The following is an 11,871-nucleotide window of genomic DNA, read 5'->3' as shown; positions in this document are numbered from 1 at the left end:
CACTCCATGGTCGTTCAGCAAGCAGTGCCCTCCATCCGCAGACCCGTCGCCTTGGAAAAGAGCCGGGAAGTGCTGAGATGGCCCGGGAGGGAGAGAAGCCTCCACCACGCAAGCCCAGATGAAGGCTTGGGGGTAATTGTTATCCCTGTTTCTTCCAAAATGTATGGATCCACACTCTAAGTCCATGGGCCACTTTCCTCGGAGTTAAGGTCTAGATCAGGCCCATTAGGCGAAGGGAAAATGGATATTGGCAGCCCAAGTCTCAGAAAGGCCCAGAGGTCATCCAGGAGAGTGAGCCAGGACCATCATCGGGGCAAGTTGTATAAACCCAGGACCGTGTATCGGGATGTCCCCTGAGGTACGGTAAAGGAGGTTGCGGGCTCCCAAATCCAAGATTGGGCCGGGACCTCTGTGGGTAAACCCGAGTCTTGGTAAATGAACCGGGACCCTGGTAAACAGATGAGGACTTTGGTAAACGGACCTGGATTGGTTTGCCGAATTTTGCATGATAAAGTGTCCCCGATACTGACATTGTCTCGAGAAGCGTGGGGGTTGTCCCCACGATTAACCTGCAGAGGAGGCTACCTCAGGATTGTATGTCGTTGGTTCAAAACTGCACCGCCACTACTCTAACCGATCTTGTCCCCCAAAACTTCCTCGTAGCCCATAACACCCAGACTGAAACACTAGTTTACCGCATGTCTTAGAATAAGATCTTGTTTGGGCTGGCCCAATGGGCTTTGATTAATGTATGTTTCATATTTCAATCCTTTGTATTGGGCTCCCATCAGAGAAGCCAATGGTATTTACACCCTTATTGGGCTGGACTAGCCCAAGCCCAGTGGACTCATGTGCCTATAAATACGAATAGTGGTGCATTGAGGAGGGGATCCTAGATTTTGATGGTAAGGAGTTACTCTGCTGAAACTTGCAGAAAAATCCATTGTCAAAAAAGCTCTCTAAGCTCTAATACAACTGTCTCATGGACTAAGGCTCATTAATGCCCCAACCACGTAAAATCCTTGTTCGGTTCTCTTAAATCCTTTCTTTTAAGCTCTCTAATCTTTTATAATTCTAGTTTCCAAAAAACTCGGTAAACATTAGCCATTGGATTAACATCAATGGTCCATATTTATAATTGTTAATTAATATTTCTAAATATAAATTTTGATTTTTTTAAATTTTTGGAAGGGTTACGTGATGAAAAACATGTATTTATTATGAAAATATAATATTGTAAAATTTTCATTTTTCAAATGCATGTCAATATAGCTAGTGTCTCTCATTGGTTAGAAACAACATTAATTATGGCAAAAAAAAAACAAAATTTGAAATTAATGTAGAAAAAAAATATTTACGTGTTGGTGACTTGCTATACCAAGTCACTATGTTGCCACATTATCATAATTGTTAGTACCTATCTATGAGTAGTAACCATCGAAAAGTCTTCTATATAAATATATATATATATCTTAATGTTATCTTTTTACTAAAATAAAGTTATTATTGTAATTTATTTATGTTTTCTATTTTATTTTATCAAATAAAAACGCAACACGTAAAGAGTGTGGTGTAGCATTGGGGCATGATCTAGAGAAGGAAAGAAACAAATTAAAGCATCCTCTTTAAGTAGAATTTGACCCCCAACACCTATAAGGCAGTGGGGCTGGTAAAGTATGGAGTTTGGTTCAACCGTGCTATCGAGAACACAGTGGATCATAGAATACCACCATATTTTAAAGATTGGAGATCATTGCCTAACTAGCACAAGCGTATGCTTCATGATTCTAAGAAGGTAAATAATTATAATTTTTGTTTGAAAATGTGTACTAAAAATAATTTATTAGTAATACATATTATAATTTTTTTCCAATGTAGCATTATTGTGATATAGTTGATGAAATTGAATTCAAGGGAGAGAAAAAATATCGTGATAGAAAAAATCGTTGAAGATCGCACTTCGAGGAGATGTTGAGAAAAGTTAACAACATGCATCGAGCCCTCGAAATCCCTCATGATGATGTTGACAAAGAGTCATGTAAAAAATTAATCAAGTTATGGACGAATGAGTCTGTAGCTGCATGGGCTCAAAAGAATCAAGCCAACCAAAAATCTATGAAATACCCTTCGACTCATGGTTCGAACTCATACGTGGCTATCCATCATGAGAGAATAAGTAAGAAAATGAAGACAATGAATTCTATTAATTTATAAGTTATCTAACATTATGTTGTTATTATTTAGCCAGGCTCGATAACTAGGAGTTACCTAGTTATATTGACGACTAGAAGAACTTTCACACAAACAAGGAAACTAAAATGTTCGTCAATATGACGGTGACCACAGACTATGTAAGTGACAAATTAACTGGTTATTCAGAATTCAAAAGACTATGCTTTGATTACTTATATATTTTCATTTTCGTAAAACAAGATAAGATGTTTGACAAGATCCAATCACAGAGCCAACCAGCCTCAATGAGGTCTTCTGGTACATCACAAATGGTGGACGAAAGGGCGGTCATGTGAAGAGTACTCGGACAACGTAGTAGCTGCGAACGATGAGTGGGGCGTAAATTAAAGGACAAAGGTGCTTATAGTAGTCAATCTCAGGCACCTTCACAAACTTAGACCCAAAGATTTGATTATCGTGAATTTATGTATGTGAGGGGTGTGGCAAACATGATTACGAGTTACAGACAAGACATGAAGTACTTTTCTCATCAATTGCCTCCCGAACGACGTCCTCACCTAACACGATGAGATCAGATGAAGTGGTTCAATGGTGACAAACGTATGCAAATGCTCCTCCATTGCCTCCATATATCTTCGAAGGGTTTCCATAACCTAGGCATGGAACTGGATCATCCTCTGCGCCTCAATCATAATTTCCACAATCGGCGCCACAATTTTGTGATGATGATACTACAAACTTGTTGATGTTGTTTTTCGTCAACTTAATTATGAAGAGCACTAAACAATAATATAAAAAAAATAGAAGAATTCAAGTATTTTTACATGGTTCAGCAGTTAAATTCTTCCTAGTCCTCGAGTCACTGTTATTATCAATACTCTCTCAAAGCTTTGAATGAAAGCAATTTGTCAGAGTTTCTCCAGTACAATTTGTGTGTGAATAAAAATGAATTAGTCAAGGCTATTTATAGACCTGGTTGTAGGAATATCTTTTCCCAATTCAGGGAAGTTACAATCAAGGATTCAAATTTGAAATTAATACATTAAATAAGCTAATTACATAATATCCCATGATAATAGGGATTTAATACACGGTAATTGAGCTCGATCGTTATGCTGATGCGCTTTCGAGACTAGCCAAACTTCGAGCTCATCATTCTAGTTGTAGCCTCCTCCTCATCCATTAATTTGGTCGAATTCATTTCCTCGGAGAAGGTTGGTGTCTTCGAGCCTGTAGCTCATGCTCGAAAGCTGCAACTCATGCTTGAGTGCCAATAACAGATATAGAACCATTTGAAAATTTGTATAAGTGTACTGCTAATACTTGTAGATCCTGAGCATAACCTTTTTCGAGCCTACATTTCGAGGCTATTTATTTATTCTCAAAATTTGGGTGTAACATTTTGTCCCTTCAAAAGTTTTGGTTCGAATCCTTTGAGAATAAAACTTTTGAACTTCACTTTCAGAAAATGTGCCCACCTACCACACTCGAGTGTGGACACGTGTCACTAGGGGATCGCTTACCAAGAGTATTCGAGTACTCTTTTACCTGCACAAATCCTTTCCCATTCTCTTTTTGCCGCCAACTTTTTGAAATCAAATGTGATCCCTTAGATCGCTTTCCATCCCAGATCAAGGGATCAAATCCATTCGCCTTTTACAATTCCTCTCTGTTGGGATTGTGCCCTGAAAGCATATGTAGTAGACAATGTTTAAGAAATAAATAAATAAATAACTTGAATTTGTTATGCATATATTTTATGAAATATATTATTCTGTGATAATATTATGTAAATATCATAAAAAATTCCTAAGTTCATATATGTGATCTCAAACACGTATTGGTACGGGAGGATTGTGTTTGAGATAAATAAACTTGAATAGTTTGCAGTAAAATAAAGTTATGGAATCTTTAGATTAATTACTGCAAGTACGGTCCACTAGTATTATGAATACATGTGATCTAGATCCAGATTACTAGAACCATTTGAAAATTTGTATAAGTGTACTGCTAATACTTGTAGATCCCGAGCATACATTTCGAGGCTATTTATTTATTCTCAAAATTTGGGTGTAACATTTTTCCCCTTCAAAAGTTTTGGTTCGAATCCTTTGAGAAGAAAACTTTTGAACTTCGCTTTTGGAAAATGTGTCCACCTACCACACACGAGTGTGGAAACGTGTCACCAGGGGATTTCTTACCAAGAGTATTTGAGTACTCTTTTACCTGCACACATCCTTTCCCATTCTCTTTTTTCCGCCAACTTTTTAAAATCAAATGTGATCCCTTAGATAACTTTCCATCCCAGATCAAGTGATCAGATCCATTCGCCTTTTACAATTCCTCTATGTTGGGAATTGTGCCCTGAAAGCATATGTAGTAGACAATGTTTTAAGAAATAAATAAATAAATTGAATTTGTTATGCATATATTTTATGGACTATATTATTCTGTGATAATATTATGTAAATATCAGAAAAATTCCTAAGTTTATATATGTGATCTCAAACACGTATTGGTATGGGAGGATTGTGTTTGAGATAAATGAACTTGAATAGTTCGCAGTAAAATAAAGTTATGGAATCTTTAGATTAATTACTGAAAGTACGATCCACTAGTATTATGAATACATGTGATCTAGATCCAGATTACTAGTGTAGCAGGACAATTTAGTGGAGGTACTTTATATATTAGAGAATATATAGAACTGGACTAGATATGTTTATTAATACTTAGTTAAATACTGTTTCGAAGTATTAATTAAATATATCAATTGATGATCATATACAAATAGATCTTAATTCTGAAGTTACTATGAATTCCTACTTATGTTATATGAGTTCTTTGATTCACTCGTTAGGGTCTGTCAGAATGACCAGGCTAGAAACTTTTGTTTTGAGAACTCATTAATGTAAATGGCTGGGGACATAGTATATAGATATGAAATCTATACCTTCTCATAAGATATTGAATAATGGTTCTCTTAAGGGTTGATTTTTGGGACTGAAAGGTTATTGAGCTCAAATTCACAATTTAGTTATGAATTAACTTCACTAGTAAAATCAATGGTACTTAAGGAAACAAGATATAATTAAAAGCGTAAAACGGTAATTTTATTCCCGATGAAGTATGAACCATTATTAGAGGGTTAATTTGTATGTAATGATTATATCAATGGACGCTTTATTTTATAAAGTACTCAGTAAATGAAATGTCTATAATTACAAGAGTGAAATCTCATATTTATTGTGCAGGAATCATGAGATTAATAAATTAAAAATATTTAATTAATAATCTCAAATTTATTGGAGTTTGGAATTATAGGTCCATAGGTCCCCACAACGACTGTATCAACACTATTCAAGGCAAGAGTTGATGTAAAGAGAAAAATTGTTGAAAGACATATTTAAGAAGAAATTTGTTCTTCGGGCCAAATATGCAATTATGTGATAAGAATGATTAATTAATTAATTAATTACAAATTATTTGTAATTAATAAAATTAATTAATATGTAATTTTTGAAATTATTTTAAATAATTATAATTTTTGAAATTATAATAATTAAATATTTAATTTCGAAATTATTATTTAATTTAAATGGTTTTAATTAATTGGTCGAATTAATTAAATATATTTATTTGAGCGGGAGATAATAATCTGATAAGTTCAAATTAGTTTTGAATTTAAAAGATTGATATTTATTCAAATAATTAATTATATGTGATAATTAATTAAAAAGATAGTTAATTCAAATTTGAATTAATTATCAGGTTGTTAGAATTTTATCTGATAAGATAGTTTGAATAAATAATTAAATAATCATGGAAAAATCAAATACCCCTAAAATATAGGGTGGTACACGACACACACAGTCCATGAACTGTGTGTGGCATGTACTACACAATTTTTCAGGGATAGATTTTTCAATTTTATTTATTTAATTAATTAATTAGTGGAAAATTCAAAAGTTAGTTTTCAGATATTTTCATTAATAAGATAATTAATTAATTAAAAGATAAATTGCAAATTGGTTACATATTTTTTTTTAAAATTTAAATATTTTCTATTTAAGTTAGACTTATCAGAAAATAAGAAAGCACTCTCTTATTTGCTCTAAAAGAAAATAACGAAATTTTTCTATCTTTCCCTGAAAATGATAAAGAATCAATCTCAGGCATATTCTCTTGATCTCATGTGTTGAGTACATCAAGTAGAATCAGAAATTAACTATCATTTATTCTCTAAGTGTAACGCCCTACTACCTTAGAGTCGTTACTAAGCGAGTTTAAAAATTGTGCATTTAACTAGCTAACCAAGCATTTAACTCAAAAGTGTAACTAAACTGTATTAAAATCACATAATATGAAAATGTAAACATTCATTGAAAATTATAAGTGTTTTGCATTAGGGATCCCGAAAATACCGTTTATAAATATAAACAACTCAAAATACGTTTTAGGTCAACTAAACGACAAAACAGGATTCAGTACAAAGCATCTCCCAAAAACACCCCTGACAGTGGCAACCAGGCAGACCAGACATGTAAACGTCGCCTCACGCTCTCCGTACTCATGGTTGGCCGATCTTCCCCTTGCCCTTACCTGCACCACAAAGCACTCGTGAGCCGAAGCCCAGCAAGAAAAGTTCACACAAATAGATAACATATGCATATCAATCACTCAGCATATAGCAAATCCGCCAACAGGCTAAACATATACGGCCATGCCGTCCCAGGCACTTTACCAGGCCCTGAGTTCGCGGTCTACACCATAAGGATATCCCAGGTATCCTTTAGGGTATTACCCTGGCAACTCGCACTCCGCGTGCTAAACGCTGCTCCTGGCCCCTTGTCGTTCTCGGCCTTCGCCGTTCCTGGCCCTTGCCATTCTCGGCCTTCACCGTTCCCGGCTCTTGCCGATCATTTACATATTTTCATACATAGCATAATTAATCAGACACTTAAACATGTATTAATATAATCAATGGGCTATGCCTAGCATATAATCATATAGGGTTGTGCCCTGCAACATAACTATGGGGCCTCGCCCTGCTCTATGGGTACAACGGTTTTCTTACCTGTGTCCCGAGCTTCTTGAGCACCGAGATCTCAAGCACGGTCCTCTAACCCGAGGCTCGCTGAAAACTTAGTCACAACACATACATAGCACTCTCATTACTAACCAATTTCTAATCATCTCCCGAAACCAATGCCGTGCTCTCGGTACCTCCCGTTTCCCCCCACAAGGCAGCGGAAGCATCCCCCGAGCCCCGTGAGCCAAAACCCCAAAAACACATTTTCCCTTGCCCAGAAATTGGCCTAGCGTCAGGGCACAACCCTTTAGGGGCCGCAGCGTCCAGAATGGTCCCATGCCTTGATTCAGCCTAGCGCAGCGCCGCGGAAGAATAGGGCCACGGCGCTCATACGCGAACCCAGAAAGCTGGGTTTTTCCCCAACATTTTCCCGAGCCAAAACTCTTCCAAATCAACCCCAATGTACTCCCAAGTCCCCAATCAATCTAAAACCCCAAATAAACATTATGGTAACTCAGAAACAACAACTACAAGCTCAAATATCCAATCAAATCCTTAAATCACCTAGTGGTTTAAAACTCTACAAACTTAAACCACACTTTATAAACTTTAAACCACCATTCAGAAATCTTAAACCATATCAGCAAATACACTTCAGAGATAAACGAAATTGTTACCTTAAACAGTATTTTGACCTTGAGCCGCCTCCAAATCCAATTCCAAGCTTGAATCCCTTGATTTCCAAACTGAATCTCACAATCACTAATCCACAAACCCAATTTTTAGCACTCAACCCAAATTCTCAAAACATGCAAGGAAACTTAAAAATCAGATATGAAACCTTACCTTTGAATTAACCTTGGCCTATGCTTGATTCTAGTTGCCTCAATTCATTCTTGAATTCCTTCCTTAGCTTCAAAGAAATTATGCTCTCTTCCACCTTTCTTTCCTAGCTTCTTGGTTCCTCTAGACTTCCAACATAAACATTCAGATTTTGCCTAAAAGTAAATAACGTATATGAATTTTCCTCAGCCAAGATTATCTTCTCCTAAGGCCAAATGACCTAATTTCCATCCTTTCTAACTTAGTTTTTAGCTAACCCTCAAGGGCACCCTAGACTTTTCCTTAATCTCTTGCAAGAATACCACTTTCCACTAAAAACAACTATCCTCAAGAGTTACTTATAGTTACCCAACTTACCAAAGTGCCACTAACAATTCCTATAACTCCCATACTCAAGTTATAATATTCCCAAAATACCCCTAAGCTCCTCCCGAGCCGGGTATTTAACCCCGTTGCGACTTTTAGCAAAACAGCTCCCTAGGACCGTCTCGGAACGTGCATCACAATTATATTACCACTCATATGTGGTACCAATCACAATATATACAAATATTACATTTATGCCCTCAACGGCTAAAATTAAAAATATGCCCCTAACAACCAAATGGGGCCTACACGCGTATTTAATCACCTAAACTTTCACTTCTAATCACATATTCATTAAATTCACATATTAATACAATATTAAAATTATTGCCCTCCAAGCACGCTAATCAAGGCCCCAAGACTTATTAGCAAATTTGTGTCGCTACAACTATCCCCTCCTTACAGAAATTTCGTCCTCGAAATTACCTGAACAATTCGGTATACCGCTCCCACATATCTGATTCAAGTTCCCATGTTGCCTCCTCAACTTTGTTGTTCCTCCACAGCACTTTCACCAAGGCGATGGTCTTGCTCCGCAAAACTTTATCCTTCCAATCAAGAATCTAAACCGACTTTTCCTCATATGACAAATCCTGGTCCAGCTCCAAATTCTCATAACTTAGCACATGCGTCGAATTCGATACATACTTCCAGAGCATGGATATGTGAAATACATCATGAACCCCTGATAAGGCTGAAGGCATTGCTAATATGTAAGCTACCTCTCCAACACGTTCTAGAATCTCGAAGGGGCCAACAAATCTAGGGCTCAGCTTGCCCCGTACACCAAACCGTTTCACTCCTCTCAGAGGTGAAACCCTAAGGAACACATGGTCACCGACCTGAAATTCTACGCTCCTGCGTTTCAGATTCGCGTAACTCTTCTGGCGACTCTAAGAGGAGATCATTCAAGCTCTAATCTTCTCAATTGCCTCATTGGTCCTCTGAACCATTTCAGGACCCAAATAACTCCTCTCACGCGTCTCATCCCAATTGATAGGTGACCTGCACTTCTTCCCATAAAGCATCTTATATGGAACCACGCCGATAGTCGCCTGATAGCTGTTGTTGTACGAGAATTCAATCAAAGGGAGATACTTAACCAAGATCCACCAAAATCTAGCACATAGGCTCGTAGCATGTCCTCCAATACCTGAATCGTCCTCTCAGGCTGTCCATCTGTCTGAGGATGATAAGCGGTACTAAACCGCAACTACGTGCCCATAGTCTTCTGCAGACTCTCCCACAACTTGGAGGTGAAGGTGGGGTCTCTGTCAGATACTATTGACCTCGGAGCCCCATGAAGTCGAACAATTTCCTTCACATATAACTCAGCATACTGCTCCATAGTATAAGTCATCCTGGCCAGTAAAAAGTGGGCAGACTTGGTATAGCTATCCACAATCACCGACACCGAGTCATGCTGTCCCACGGTCTTCGACAAACCAACCACGAAGTCCATGGTAATATCTTCCCACTTCCACACTGGAATCCCTAGAGGTTGCAGCAACCCTGCTGGCCTCTGATGTTCAGCCTTGAACCATTGACAAGTTAAACACTTGGCCACATAATCCACCACATCCCTCTTCATGCCCGAACACCAATACAAAACTCTCAAATCTTGGTACATCTTTGTAGTACCTGGATGTAAGGAATAGGGAGTGGTATGCGATTCATCTAAGATCTCTCGTCGAATATCAGAATCCATCGGAACACAGATCTGAACCTTGTACTTCAATAACCCCATCTCCGAGATAGAGAAGTCCTTAGCCGCCCCGACTAAGACGTTCTCCCTATGGCCTCTCAACTGGGAATCCCTCCCCTAAGCCTCCTTGATCCTCTCAAGGAGTGTAGACTGAAGAGTGATGATGGCTAACTGACCAACCACCAATTCTATACCTGCTCTAGTCATCTCCTCAGCTAGCTTATCGGATATCTGTCTCGAACTGAACAACTGTCCTGGGCCTTTCTGACTCAATGTATTAGCCACTACGTTAGCCTTCCCAGGATGGTATAGGATATCACAATCATAATCCTTAACCAACTCCAGCCACCGTCTCTGGCGCATATTCAGATCCTTATGAGTAAAGAAGTACTTCAAACACTTATGATCGGTGTATATCTCGCACTTCTCACCATATAAATAATGCCTCCAGATCTTAAGTGCGAATACCACCGCTGCCAATTCCAGATCATGCGTGGGATATCTCTGCTCATACTCCTTTAACTGTCTCGATGCATAGATTATCACTTTACTAGCTTGCATCAGCACACACCCTAAACCCTGTCTGGAAGCATCACAGTAAACCACAAACTTCTCATTATCTGTCGGTAAACTCAATACTGGTGCGATGATTAGTCGCCGCTTTAACTTTTTGAAACTATTCTCACATCTGTCTGTCCAAACATACTTTGTCTTCCTCTTTGTCAATTCTATCAACGGTGTAGCTATCAAGGAGAACCCCTCCTAACTTCTGGATTGTTGCTCGGTCTAGGCCAATCTTTCACTACCTCAATCTTACTTGGGTCAACCAGAATCCCCTCCTTACTGATGATATGGCCCAGAAATGTGACTTGCGATAAGCAGAACTCACACTTACTAAACTTAGCGTATAACCTATGATCCTTCAACCGCTGCAACACCAAACGTAGATGTTGCTCGTGTTCTGTCTCTGACTGAGAGTACACCAGAATGTCATCGATGAACACAATCACGAACTTGTCTAAATAGTCCTTGAAAACCCTATTCATCATGTCCATAAAAGCTGCTGGGGCATTGGTTAATCCAAAGGACATAACCAGGAGTTCATAGTGTCCATACCTCATGCGGAAAGCGGTATTTGGTATGTCCTCCTCTTTGATCCTTAATTGATGGAAACCTTCCCGGAGATCAATCTTGGAAAACACCGTACTTCCCTATAGCTGGTCAAACAAATCATCAATCCTAGGCAGTGGATACTTATTCTTAATGGTCAACTTGTTCAACTCCCTGTAGTCAATACACATCCTAAGGGATCCATCCTTCTTCTTGACAAACAACACGGGAGCACCCCATGGTGAGAAACTCAGTCTGATGAACCCCAAGTCCAGTAACTCTTGTAACTGAATCTTCAACTCTTTCAACTCTACCAGAGCCATTCTATATGGTGTCCTAGATACTTGCTCCGCTCCTAGCACCAACTCAATGACAAACTCAATCTCTTGCTACGGCGGCAACCCTAGCAGGTCTGCTGGAAATAAATCTAGAAACTCACATACTAATCTGGTCTCCCCCAGTCCAACTGTCACGATCCTATAGGTGTCCACAACATTTCCTAGGAATCCTATGCAACCTTCCTGCATCAGGTCTCTAGCCTTCAGCGCTGAAATCATAGGTATCCGCGGTCCACTGACTGTTCCCACAAACACAAAGGGTACCTCCCCTTCTGGTTCAAAAG

This window comes from Humulus lupulus, chromosome 2 (assembly GCF_963169125.1).
Source record: "Humulus lupulus chromosome 2, drHumLupu1.1, whole genome shotgun sequence".
Classification (NCBI taxonomy): Eukaryota; Viridiplantae; Streptophyta; class Magnoliopsida; order Rosales; family Cannabaceae; genus Humulus; species Humulus lupulus.
This window is presented reverse-complemented; position numbering follows the sequence as displayed.